Below are 12,443 nucleotides of genomic sequence, written 5' to 3'. Positions count from 1 at the left end.
ACAAGGAAAGCCACCGTTCTCTCTACATATAAGCAATATTCACTTAGAAGCACCGTATGTATATATATATATATGAGTAGGACCTCTCAAGCTAATCATAAGAGCAAGTGTAGTGTACTCTTGCGATTGCTTTACGTAACATATCGCAATTGTGCATGTCAACAAGTAACACGGTGACAGCAAGAGGTTAATAAGTAAAAAGGACTGAAGTTATATACTGCTTTTGCTCTGAAGGCCTTTTATTTCGATACACTGATCAGTGACAGTGAGACGATTTTTAGCCGCATAGTTGAACCTCTATTTTTTATTTTTTATTCTTTGTTAAGTTTTAACTTGTGAAAACTATATATATTGACAAATATATAGGAATGCGTAGCTTCTAAGATAATACAAATAGCCAGCATTAACTTACCCCTTGAAGCGTGCAAGTTTTATGCAAACCATTTTTCAACAGGCAGACAACGTCCAAGTGGGCCAAACTCATCTCATGGCTAGTGAAACTCAGGGTTAATTTATGGATTATTAGTTATTACTGTATATAGCTTGATAATAGCTCAGCTAAATTAAGTAGTTTACTTTTAGTTAAGTTTTTGTTAAGAGTCGTTAGCCAGTTTGGTAAGTGTACACGTGGCTCATTGTACATTTTTTACACCACCAAGTCTGTATATCAGCCCACTCAGCTAAGTCAATACAGTCAAAATTACCAATTTCCCCAAATCATAGTTTTAATATGGACATTCAAGAAGGGATTGAGTTTCCTAGGCTACATTGCAGACGTTCCTTGAGCTGTTCAGATCATAGTTTTGGAAAATCTTTACGATGGCTTTGGCTCTAATTGTATTATGCATTTTTCTCGTTGTTTTCCGACACCAAGCAATACACCATGACAAAATCAAGCCACACATAAGCTGAAAACCGTACTTAGCTTTTTGTATAGGGTTTTATTACTCTTATGTAATAGGAGATATATTATCTCATGTTGTAGATACAATCATGTAGTGGGTCCCATTGTTTATTAAAAAAGAAAAAAAGAAAAAAGAGAAACACAGAAATCGATGAGTGTGTAGGAAGTTATATTATCTTATGCAACATGAGAGTAATATAACCTTTTTGTATATTAGATCGTAAAGGCCTTGATTGTAAAATTGTTGCTTCAAGATGAGCTAAGCCAAGTGTCAGCTTACTCAAGAAGAGCATGTGGCGAGGGATTAGGGGTGTGCAAAAAAACTGGTTCACTTGCCCTGCCTTTGACTCGACCTTGACCTAACCCATAAATATCTATATTTTTTGAACTGATTTAAATATTGACCCACTTTTATTTGTGTCAGTTTTAGACCTGAATTGTTTTAATATTGATCCATTGACCCAAAACTTGACCCATACCCATTATATGAAAAAAGAAAAAGAAAATCACAATAGAAAAGTTTTAACATAAAATAATTACGTCAAAATTTTTTACGAAAAAAATTTCCATAAAAAATTTTAGCAAAATTTTTTGACGAAAAATATTTTCATCAAAATTTGTGACTAAAAACATTTCTCTAAAAAATTTGACGGAACATTTTTTTGTCAAATTTTTTTACAGAATATAAATTTCGTCAAAATATTTCACAAAAAAATATATTCATCAAAAATTTCGACGAAACACATTTCCATTGAAATTTTTTGACGGAAAAAAATTTCAACAAAATTCTTTACAGATTTCGAATTTCAACGGAAACATTTCCTTAAACTTTTAGACAAAAAAAAAATTCGTCAAAATTTTTAGCGAAAAATATTTCTATCGAAAATTTTCGACTAAATATTTTGTCAAGTTTTTTGATAGAAAATATTTCTATCAAAATTTTCAACGGAACACATTTCTGTAAAATAATTTCGTAAAAATTTTTGACAGAAAATATTTCGATAAAAATTTTGACGAAAAAAATATTCTGTCAAAATTCTTTAGAGAATCTAAATTTCGTCGAAAGTTTCGAATGAAACATTTCCCTCAAAACAATTTCCATCGAAAATTTGGACGAAACACATTTCCATCGAAAAAATTTGACGGAAAAAAATTTCATCAAAATTCTTTACAGATTTTAAATTTTGGCGAAAGTTTTAGACGAAAAAATTTTCGTTAAACTTTTTGACAAAAAAAAAAATCGTCGAAATTTTTAGCGAAACACATTTCCATCGAAAATTTACAACTAAATATTTTCGTCAAGTTTTTTGATAAAAATATTTCTATCAAAAATTTCTACGGAACACATTTCTGTAAAAAAAAAATTCGATAAAAAATTTTGATGGAAAAAATATTCGGTCAAAATTCTTTAGAAAATCTAAATTTCGTCGAAAGTTTCAAATGAAATATTTTTCTCGAAAAAATTTCCGTTGAGATTTTCGTCAGAACACATTCCCATTGAAATTTTGAACGAAAAACATTCTGTCAAAATTTTTGATAGATTTTTTTTTTCGTTTAAAACATTTGATGGAAGAAAATCATTTTGGTCAAAACTTTTGACGAAAACTAAATTTCGATAGAAAATTTATTTTTGTAAAAATTTTCATTAGAAAAAAAATTTCGTTGCTTTTCGACAAAAAGTATTCTGACGAAAAAATAATTTTGTGACGAAATTCTCGTCATTTGCAATGTAGAAATTTTGTGAGGAAACCAAGTCAAAAACGGGTCAGGTCAGATTTGACCCACTTCAGAAACCAAGTTAGACCCACTTCAGAAACCAAGTCAGGTCAGATCCGATCCAGTTCTGAACTAGTTCAACAAAATCCAAACCAAGTCAGACCTGACTTGGATCAAATTAAAGCGGGTCGGGTCAAAATACCTGACGTATAAAAACCAAGTTGGGTCAAGTCGGACAAAAACCTGATCCGACCTGACCCACGCACAGCCCTACGGGGGATTCACTACCAATGGGCTAAACTAGAGGAATCAGATCAAGTGGATCCGACATCATGTCATAACCCAAAACCTTAAGGCATTGGTTTCATAAATTCATCCACTTCACTTAGCCCATTACCAACAATTGTGGGACTCATCACATTTGAATATTCCAACAATCTCCCTCTCAAGTGTGATACCTAACATTGGTATATTTCTTCTCAACCAAGTACCCCAGGGCCCAGGTACTCAACCCATTTCCTAGCCAATCACCAGGCTAGCTAGAGCTCAACCTGGCTTTTATACCATTGTCATACAGACTGTAACACCCCGTATATATCTGGTAATGTTATCATACTATCGTATTAAGCTGCGCTTAATTAAAAATGCGGAATATCTTTTTCTTTTCAATTATGAAGTCATTATCATTACCAACTTGCTTATTAATCAATTAATAAAACATCACCTTTATGCAATTGCAATAAAACAGCTAACTGAAATACCTCATTAATTAAAACAACATAATGTATGTCTCTAGTTACGGAACTACAACACGTAGACCGAACCAACTATCAGTTTATACAACTCAACTCAAAGGTACTAACAACATAGTGGCATGGACAACTCCCATGCTCACCCAAATAAGGCAACAAAGCCCAACATAAGTCTCAACATCAACAACATAATAATAATGCGGAAAACATAAACAGCATCCAGTCCAGTCATGCTAGCAATTAAGCAGTAAAATCATCAACTAAGCTCTGGCCTCCTGCCGCCAGAGGCATCAGTCACCATACTACCTGAACCTGAAATAAGCATTCCCCAAACGTGGGGTGAGATCTCTAAACAAGAAATCTCAGTAAAACAAGGGGTCCTCAAGGGTCTTCCACCCCAAGCTCACTTACATGTGCAATATAAGTTTAAAAAGCAGTTCATCAATATCATTTCTAAAACAGTGCAATGCAGCAGATAATCATGTCATGTGTGTCAAGACTATTCTACTGGCCAGAGAAATGCAGGAATAAGTATACGTCTATTACCCACAATAAGTGCAAGATGCTACTTGCATCCACCCCGGATCACCGTCTTGTATAACGCCACATACTCAGGTTACCGTCAAGTTGGAACAACACATGCATATTAAAAGCCATTAACACATAAAGCTCAACAGCATTTCATATATCAAAAGCATGTATCACAGTATGCATATAACCATACCCCCATGGGACATGGTGGAACCACAACATGGCTAAACCGAGGACACAAAAGCTTACCTTGCAAGCTAACACCCAAAGCCAAGAGTCCACAGCTCAAAGTCCAAACACAGCAGATTCACAATCTGTTATGGACCAATAATATATCAATAAACATGCACTACAAGCATAAAATATTAAGACAACGTCTTTCCATTACGTTTTACGTCTTAAGGCTTCACACAAGCCATAAACCCTTAATCATATGATTCTGACTTACATTAATTAATTACAGAAGTTCAACTTCCTCAAACTAGGGTCCACAAACCCATAGATCAGTTCTGGATGAACAATACGCTACTGCTCCTCGCAAACCCAGAATATTCGGATATTCCTCAGGGACATATCGGGATATCCAATATCTGGATATCTCACAGGCAATATCCGGATATCCAATCCGGATATCACTCTGGCAATATCCGGATATCCAGATCCCCATATCCGGATATCAATATCCGGATATTCCACGACAAATATCCGGATATTTCGCGACAGAATGCAGTTTCTGCACTTCGCGAAGATATCCTTCCAAGGTTTCATTTTTAACACTTTCAGAAGCTTAAACATGCATCTTAAGGTTCATTGAGGTTCATATGACAGTTGGTTACTTGTTTAACTCATTAAACATACCAAGACACCATCTTTAAGCAACAAACTCAAGACCAAGGTTGGTACAACTTACCAAAGCTAAAACTCAGCAAAATGGGTGCTTTTAGAGCTCACACAACAGCTCCAAGGTACTGACTTCAAGGGTGCATGAAAATGCCTTCACAGAGATTGGTTCTTTCACACCAAAGGTCACCACTTGGACCTCAAAATACCATGACCCTGGCTCAACTACAACAACTCCCAAATTCAGCACCCAAAGGCCCTCAAGACAGCCCACCAACTCAGAAATGGAGCTCACCACACGCTCACCCAAATATTTCCCACTCACCCAAGGTGTTTTGGAGAAGGAACCAAGGAGAAAGGAAGCTCCTTGTCTCACAACAATGGAGGAGAAGGTGGCAAGATGGTGGCTGACTCAAGACTCAGCAAAACTCACGTAGAAGGCAGTAATTTATGACCTAGGATCATGTGCACTAGGCTTATATAGTCACTTAACCAATTAACACACAGTATTAACTTTAATTGCTATGCTTAGTATATTAATCCCAAACTTTGGATTCTTAGCCTACTCAATTTTACAAGAATTATCATATTTTTCTTATAATTTTCGGAGCACCTTTCTGGTACGCGTTTTTCATAGCCAGTACCAGTTTCTGGCGCCAGTTCTCATTATTTTGACTTGAAACTCGTTTTACAAGTCCTACATATTATTCTAGTAATTATTATGCACTTATTATAATTTTCCAGGATACTTTTTCGGTACGCATTTATACCGACTAGCAGAACCGATATCTGTACTTTTCTTCTGAAAAACGACTTTCAGCCTTCTGAATCACTTACTATAATTTTTAGAGCTTCATAATAATTTTTAAGGTAAATTATGGAATTATTTCCTAATTTCACATAATTAACTGATTAATTTCCTTAATTAACGGTGCGGGTTCTTACATTCACCCCACCTTTTTAGGATTTTGCCCTCAAAATCAGAATATACCTGTCTCGAAAGTCGGGATACTGCCGGAGAAGCTCATCCTCTCGCTCTCAGGTACACTCCTCGGAGTCCTTCCTGACCATTGCACTTTGACCATCGGAATGATCTTGCTCCTAAGCTGCTTCTCGCCACGATCGAGGATCTTGAGTGGTCCGGCTGGAGTTTTCAAGTTCTCCCGAACCTCCACATCATCTGGTTGCACCACGTGCGAAGGATCCGCTACATACTTGCAAAGTTGAGACACGTGAAACACGTCGTGGATGTTGGCCAAGTTCGGAGGCAAGCCAAGTCGGTAGGCAACAGGTCCTACTCTACCAAGAATCCGGTATGGCCCAATAAACTGCGGGCTCAACTTCTTCACTCCGAGTGCCCGTCCAACACCGGTGACAGGTGAAAGTCTCACAAACACGTGCTCACCCTCACTGAACTCCAGTGGACGATGCTTGACATCGTAGTAACTCTTCTGGCAATTCTGCGCATGCTTCAGCTTTTCCCTGATCATCTGGATCTGCAGGGTGGTATATTGGACAAAGTCCAAGCCAAACAACTCACGATCTCTAACCTCAGACCAGCAGGTAGGTGTACAACACCTCCTATCGTAGAGCGCCTCGTAGGGTGCCATGCCCAGGCTAGCATGGAAACTGTTGTTATACGAAAACTCCACCAATGGAAGGTACCTATCCCATGCCGAGTCCTGCTCCAACGTGCAAGCCCGCAACATGTTCTCCAAGGTCTGGATAGTCCGCTCAGTCTGTCCATCAGTCTGAGGGTGATAGGCTGTACTCAATCTCAACTGAGTACCAAAAGCTCCCTGCATCGCCTCCCAGAACCGAGATGTGAACTTCAGGTCCCTATCACTGATGATACTCTCGGGCACCTCGTGAAGCCTCACGATCTCGCGAACATACAGCTTGGCCAACTGCTCTGTAGTCAAGCTCACCTTCACTGGAAGAAAATGGGCAGACTTCGTCAGTCTGTCCACAATGACCCATATCGAGTCACAGCCAACCTGAGTCTTCGGCAAACCCACAACGAAGTCCATGGAAATGCTCTCCCATTTCCATTCCGGAATCTAATGTTGAGGTTTAAGTTTACCAGACGGCTTCTGATGTTCAATCTTCACCTTCTGGCAGATCAAACACTTGGACACATACACATCTATGTTCTTCTTCATTCCTAGCCACCAGAAATTCCTTTTCAGATCTTGGTACATCTTTGTAGCACCAGGGTGAACAGTAAACTGTCCCTTATGGGCCTCCGCCATAACCTTTTTAGTCAAGGGACCTCGAGGAATCACCACACGCTTCTGAAACAACAGAAGTCCATCATCATTCCAAGACACATTGTCTTGGTTCTTCACGTAGTCGAGACACTCTCTCTGCACTTGTGCCTCTTAGATATTCTCCATAAGCTCATTCCTGACTCTCACAGTCTCCATCTCGAGAAGTGAACCCCCAAACAAGGTGGTCACCTTCAGATCTCGAAACTTCTCTATGAGGTCGAAGTCACCCATCGTCAAACTGGATAGACTCACGGATTTCCGACTCAAAGCATCAGCTACCACATTGGCCTTGCCAGGATGGTACTTCAACTCAAAGTCGTAGTCCTTCAGAAATTCTATCCATCTCTTTTGCCTCATGTTCAGCTCCTTCTGATCAAAAAGATACTTCAAGCTCTTGTGGTCACTGAACACCGCAAACTGCATACCGAACAGGTAATGCCTCCAAATCTTGAAAGCAAACACAATCGCAGCCAACTCCAAATCATGAGTCGGGTAGTTCTCCTCATGAGGCTTCAACTGCCTCGAAGCAAAAGCAACATCTCTACCAGACTGCATCAACACACAACCTAGCCCCTTTTCCAGAAGCATCACAGTAAAGCTCAAACTGCTCCTCAGGATCAGGAAGGATCAACACAGGTGAAGTAGTCAATCTCTCCTTCAACTCCAGAAAGCACGCCTCACACTCGTGAGTCCACACAAATGGAGTCTTCTTTCGGGTAAGGCGAGTCAAAGGGAGAACCATCGTGGAAAAACCCTTGATGAACCTCCGATAGTAACCTACAAAACCTAAGAAGCTCCTCACCTCCGTAACTGTCTTGGGCCTCTCCCAATCCAGCACAGCCTCAATCTTGTTGGGATCCACTGCAACTCCATCCGCTGAAATCACATGCCCAAGAAACTTGACTGATTTGAGCCAAAACTCACACATAGAAGGCTTAGCATAAAGCTTTTTCTCCTTCAGCACTTGCAGAACAATCCTCAGATGCTCTGCATGCTCCTCCTCAGTCTTGGAGTAAATCAGAATGTCATCAATAAAGACGATCACAAACTGATCCAGATACGGCTGGAAAATCCTGTTCATGTAATCCATGAACACTGCCGGCGCATTGGTGAGTCCAAACGGGATCACCAAATACTCAAAGTGACCGTATCTCGAACGAAACACGGTCTTAGGGACATCCTCCGGCTTCACCCGAATATGATGGTATCCGGACCGGAGATCAATCTTGGAATACACGCAAGCACCGCTGAGCTGATCCAACAGATCATCAATCCGAGGAAGGAGATATTTGATCTTGATCGTCACCTTGTTCAGCTGCCTGTAGTCGGTGCACAATCGCATTGTCCCGTCCTTCTTCTTCACAAAGATGACCGGTGCTCCCCAAGGAGACACATTCCGCCGGATGAAATCTTTCGCTGAAAGATCTTCAATATGCTTCTTCAACTCAGCTAACTCCGGTGGCGACATCCGATATGGAGCTAAAGAAATCGGCCCCACACCAGGCAACAAATCAATGGAGAACTCTATCTCCGGCTGCGGCGGAAACTCGGGAATCTCCTCAGGAAACACCTCGAGGAACTCCCCCACCACATGAATGCCAGTGATATCCTCATGTGTCCCACTCACCAAACCTCCCAACATGACATAACCAAATGCCCCTGCGCTCAAGGCCTTCCTAGCCTGCAACGATGAAATATATGGTGAGGAACTAGCTGTGGAATCACACGGAGACATCACCACGCGCTTTGCACAACAATCAATTAGTGCACAATTTCTAGACAACCAATCCATGCCCAGAATAATCTCCAAGTTGGCCATCGGCAATCCTATCAGATCTACCGAGAACTCACGGCCATCCCACTGAAACGCTACATCGCGATGTACAGTGGTAGAATCACATATTTCTCTGGTGGCGGTAGTCACCTGCAACGGTGGAGAAAACACAGACATGGGCAACTCAAGCCCCAAAGCAATCGGGGTAGCAACAAACGAATGCGTAGCCCCGAAATAAAATAAAGCATCAACAGCAATACCACCAACAGACACAGTACTTCTAACAAGGTTCGGAGCGCGGTCCGACTGCTGCCTATCCAAGGTGTACACATGCCCAACAGAAGGTGGCACCGTAGGTGCCGAAGTAGAAGCCATCGGAACCATCTGCAAAGGAACTGCCTGAACAGCTGCAGCTCTCGCCGTCAACGACGGACAGTCTCTGGAGAAGTGGCCCTCCTTGCCACACTGGAAACAGATCAGCTGACCTGAAGCACAACGACCAGCATGCTCTTTTCTGCACCCCGCACATCTCGGAGTGGAAGGAGGCCTAACAAAACTCCCCTGCTGTGAAGCAGTCATCTTGAACTGACCAGGCGCCTGCCTAGTCGCCAACTATTTACCCTTGCCCTTCCCGGCAAACTTCCTGTCCTTCCAGGACGTAGGAGCAGGAGTGGAACTAACAGTCCCCTTGGTTTCGTCGACCCTGGCCCTCTTGGCCTTGCTCGCTACGCAGACATCCTCAATGTCCTTACACTGCTGAACCAGTGTACCAAAATCCCTCGAAGAAGCTCCAGCAATATGCTCAGCAATCACCTCACTAAGTCCTCTATGGAACTTAGCAGCCAGAAACATCGGAGTAGGAGGAACCATCCGGAAGTGCGCAAACTTCACAAGCTCATTAAACTTGGCCAAGTACTCGTCAACAGACGTCGAGCCCTGAACCAATCTATCAAACTCCCCCTGCTTCCTCTCCTGCGCATCGTAGGGAAAGTATCTGCCCAAGAAGCATTCCTCAAAGAATGATCACGTCAAAACACGACCCTGCATCTCAAAAGCACGAGAGGTGTTCGTCCACCACTCATGGGCATCGCCCTCCAACATGTAAGTCGAGAACATCAGCTTCTGTGGGTCTGTACACTGCATGACCCGAAATATCTTGTCCAGCGACTCCAGCCATCTCGCCGCAGCAATAGGATACAAAGACCCTTCAAACACAGGTGGCTTATGCTTCCTGAAAGCATTCAGCCGGCGATCTATCACGTCACGATCCTCAGCAGGCTCTACAAGAGTCTCCCTTCAGTGACATGAGCAGCACTGTCAATGTGACTTAGGCTCTCATCCTGAACACTAGTTGGAGGCAGTGGAAACTAGCCTACAGCAGGACCAGCCCTCATCTCCTCCAACATGACTCTCATCATCGTTATGTTAGCCATCCTGTTCGCCTCGGGGACATCCTCAGTGGTCCTCCGGTTCGCTTCACAAACCTCCTCTGCGGCTATCCGATTCGCCTCGCGAACAACGTCCATCATTGCCGCGTTGGCCAATCTAGTGACCTCCTGATCGGCTAACCTAGCCGCCTGCATCTCAGCCAATGCGGTCAGGACCATATTCACAAGACTTAAGCCCAACATAATCAAGCTCAGATTCAATCTCCTCGTAATAATGTTCATGCAATGTCATTGATATACGTGCGTGGAACTAACATGACAGATGGAAAGTTAATGAAAGTTGAAACTAACTTTTGCCAGCTAACTTAGTCTTTTGCATTATTCTGTTAGAAAGTTTATGCAACAGCTTTTTCTTTTTACTTTCTATTAGTTTCTTCTTTGTCATTGAGTGAGCTTAGCTATGTATTCAGCTTTTCTATATATAGGGAGACTCCACTGGAAAGAGTATTCAGTTTTCTCATAATTAAAAAACGGTTTTATGAACTAATTTACTTTTAGATTTTGGATGATATTTGGATATCTATTTGTCATAACGGTTTGGAAATCCACTATTTCAAATCACTTTAAGATTTAACAGTAAATTATTATTTCGAAATGTGTTGATTTAGTGCTTCTCAGACATATAGATTAGTCTGGACTTTATTGCATAATAGTTAGTTTTTTTTTTTTTTTAAAGAAGAAGAAGATAATATTCCTGCATTAATTGTAGTGGGGTTGTGTGACTTTTGCACTGGCAGCACTGCCGATTAAACATTTGCATACGAGATACACATTTTTCCCCAGTTGCCTTTGTGTTTATAAAATTCTGATTGTCAATCATTGATCCTGTTTGCAAGCTGATTGCTAAGTTTCCACCGTCATCTCGTAACTTGTATTCTTGACTATTGAATTCTCATTCAACAGTGGTAAATTTGTATTCATTTTGAGAATTAATTTTATGTTGTTTGCAACCGATGATAAAATTGTTTTTGATTTAAAACAATTTGAAATCGAAATCGATTTATAATTTAGAACCGATTTCAACGGTTAAAAAGGAAAAATAGTTTAATTTAAAAATTAAACGGTTAAAACCGATTCGTGCTTTTAATAAAAATTAATCGAAACTGAACCACTCTATTCATATAACAGAAGGATCTTCATAATCCGTCCCGTATTAATACAGACAGCTCCCGAGGAAAATGGGATCAAATTTATGAGATTATAGGTTCACATAATTTTCTTTTTTCCTATGTAGTTAGGCTACGTAGTATGTACTTATCACTTAAAACAAATGGTTGGGCTCAATGGCCTCCAGCATTTACATTTGATCTGTAGCGCATTCTCGTGACTCAAAAAATCAAAAGAATTGGATAAGCCCTGGGCCTGCTCCTCAACAGACCCAAATAAACTCAAGAAAAAAAAAAATTGGAAAAAAAAAAAAAAAAACACGACGCATTTCCCCTTCCCAACGTGGAATGTGTGTAATGGGAAAAAAATTTAGATATTTAATTCTTCAGCTTTGGATCTTTTTGAGTCTTTAGGTCATTAGAGTTATTTGAGCTTGAGTTTCTTTATATCCAAGCAGTGAGCCAATTGAAAAAAAAATTGAAATAATAATGTTTAACATGTTAATGATTATTAAAAATATTAAAAATTAGTGTGTTGATTAAGGAGTCACAACCCATTTACTTCTGCTTGCAAAATGTTTAATCATTGTTATAAAAAAAAAAAAAAAAAAAAAAATGTTTAATCATAACCTACATCAGTTGCGAGCGAGTTAATCAGGCTTATTCGCAAACGGTGAACCATTTACCTGACTTTAAGACATTTTGTTTGTGGTTTTTATTAAATAAGAATTATCTATTAATAAAAAAGTTACTAAGAAATATGATGATAAAATATTTTTGTACTTTTCTTATATTTTAAAACCAAATTTTTAAAAAAAAATTATATGATTATTTTATTTTATTTTTCAAAATTTGTCCGATTCTTTATTTTCAAAGGGATAAAAGCAGGTTTCCAAAAACAAAAAAAAGGGATAAATATTTAATTAAATCACAAGAGGCGCGTGCTTTGCTTGCAGCATGAGGTGTCCAGATATTTAATTTTAAACAAACGATGCAGGATTCACGCGCAGAGCACGTGGAGCGAGAAGTGAAATTGTATGCGTTATGCAACAAAATAAAATAAACAAATAAAACAAAACAAAACAAAAGAGAGAGAGAGAGA

This window comes from Gastrolobium bilobum, unplaced genomic scaffold (assembly GCF_033153095.1).
Source record: "Gastrolobium bilobum isolate Gb01-03AN ecotype WA unplaced genomic scaffold, APGP_CSIRO_Gbil_v1 utg54600, whole genome shotgun sequence".
NCBI classification, from domain to species: Eukaryota; Viridiplantae; Streptophyta; class Magnoliopsida; order Fabales; family Fabaceae; genus Gastrolobium; species Gastrolobium bilobum.
Note: the sequence above shows the minus strand (reverse complement) of the source record.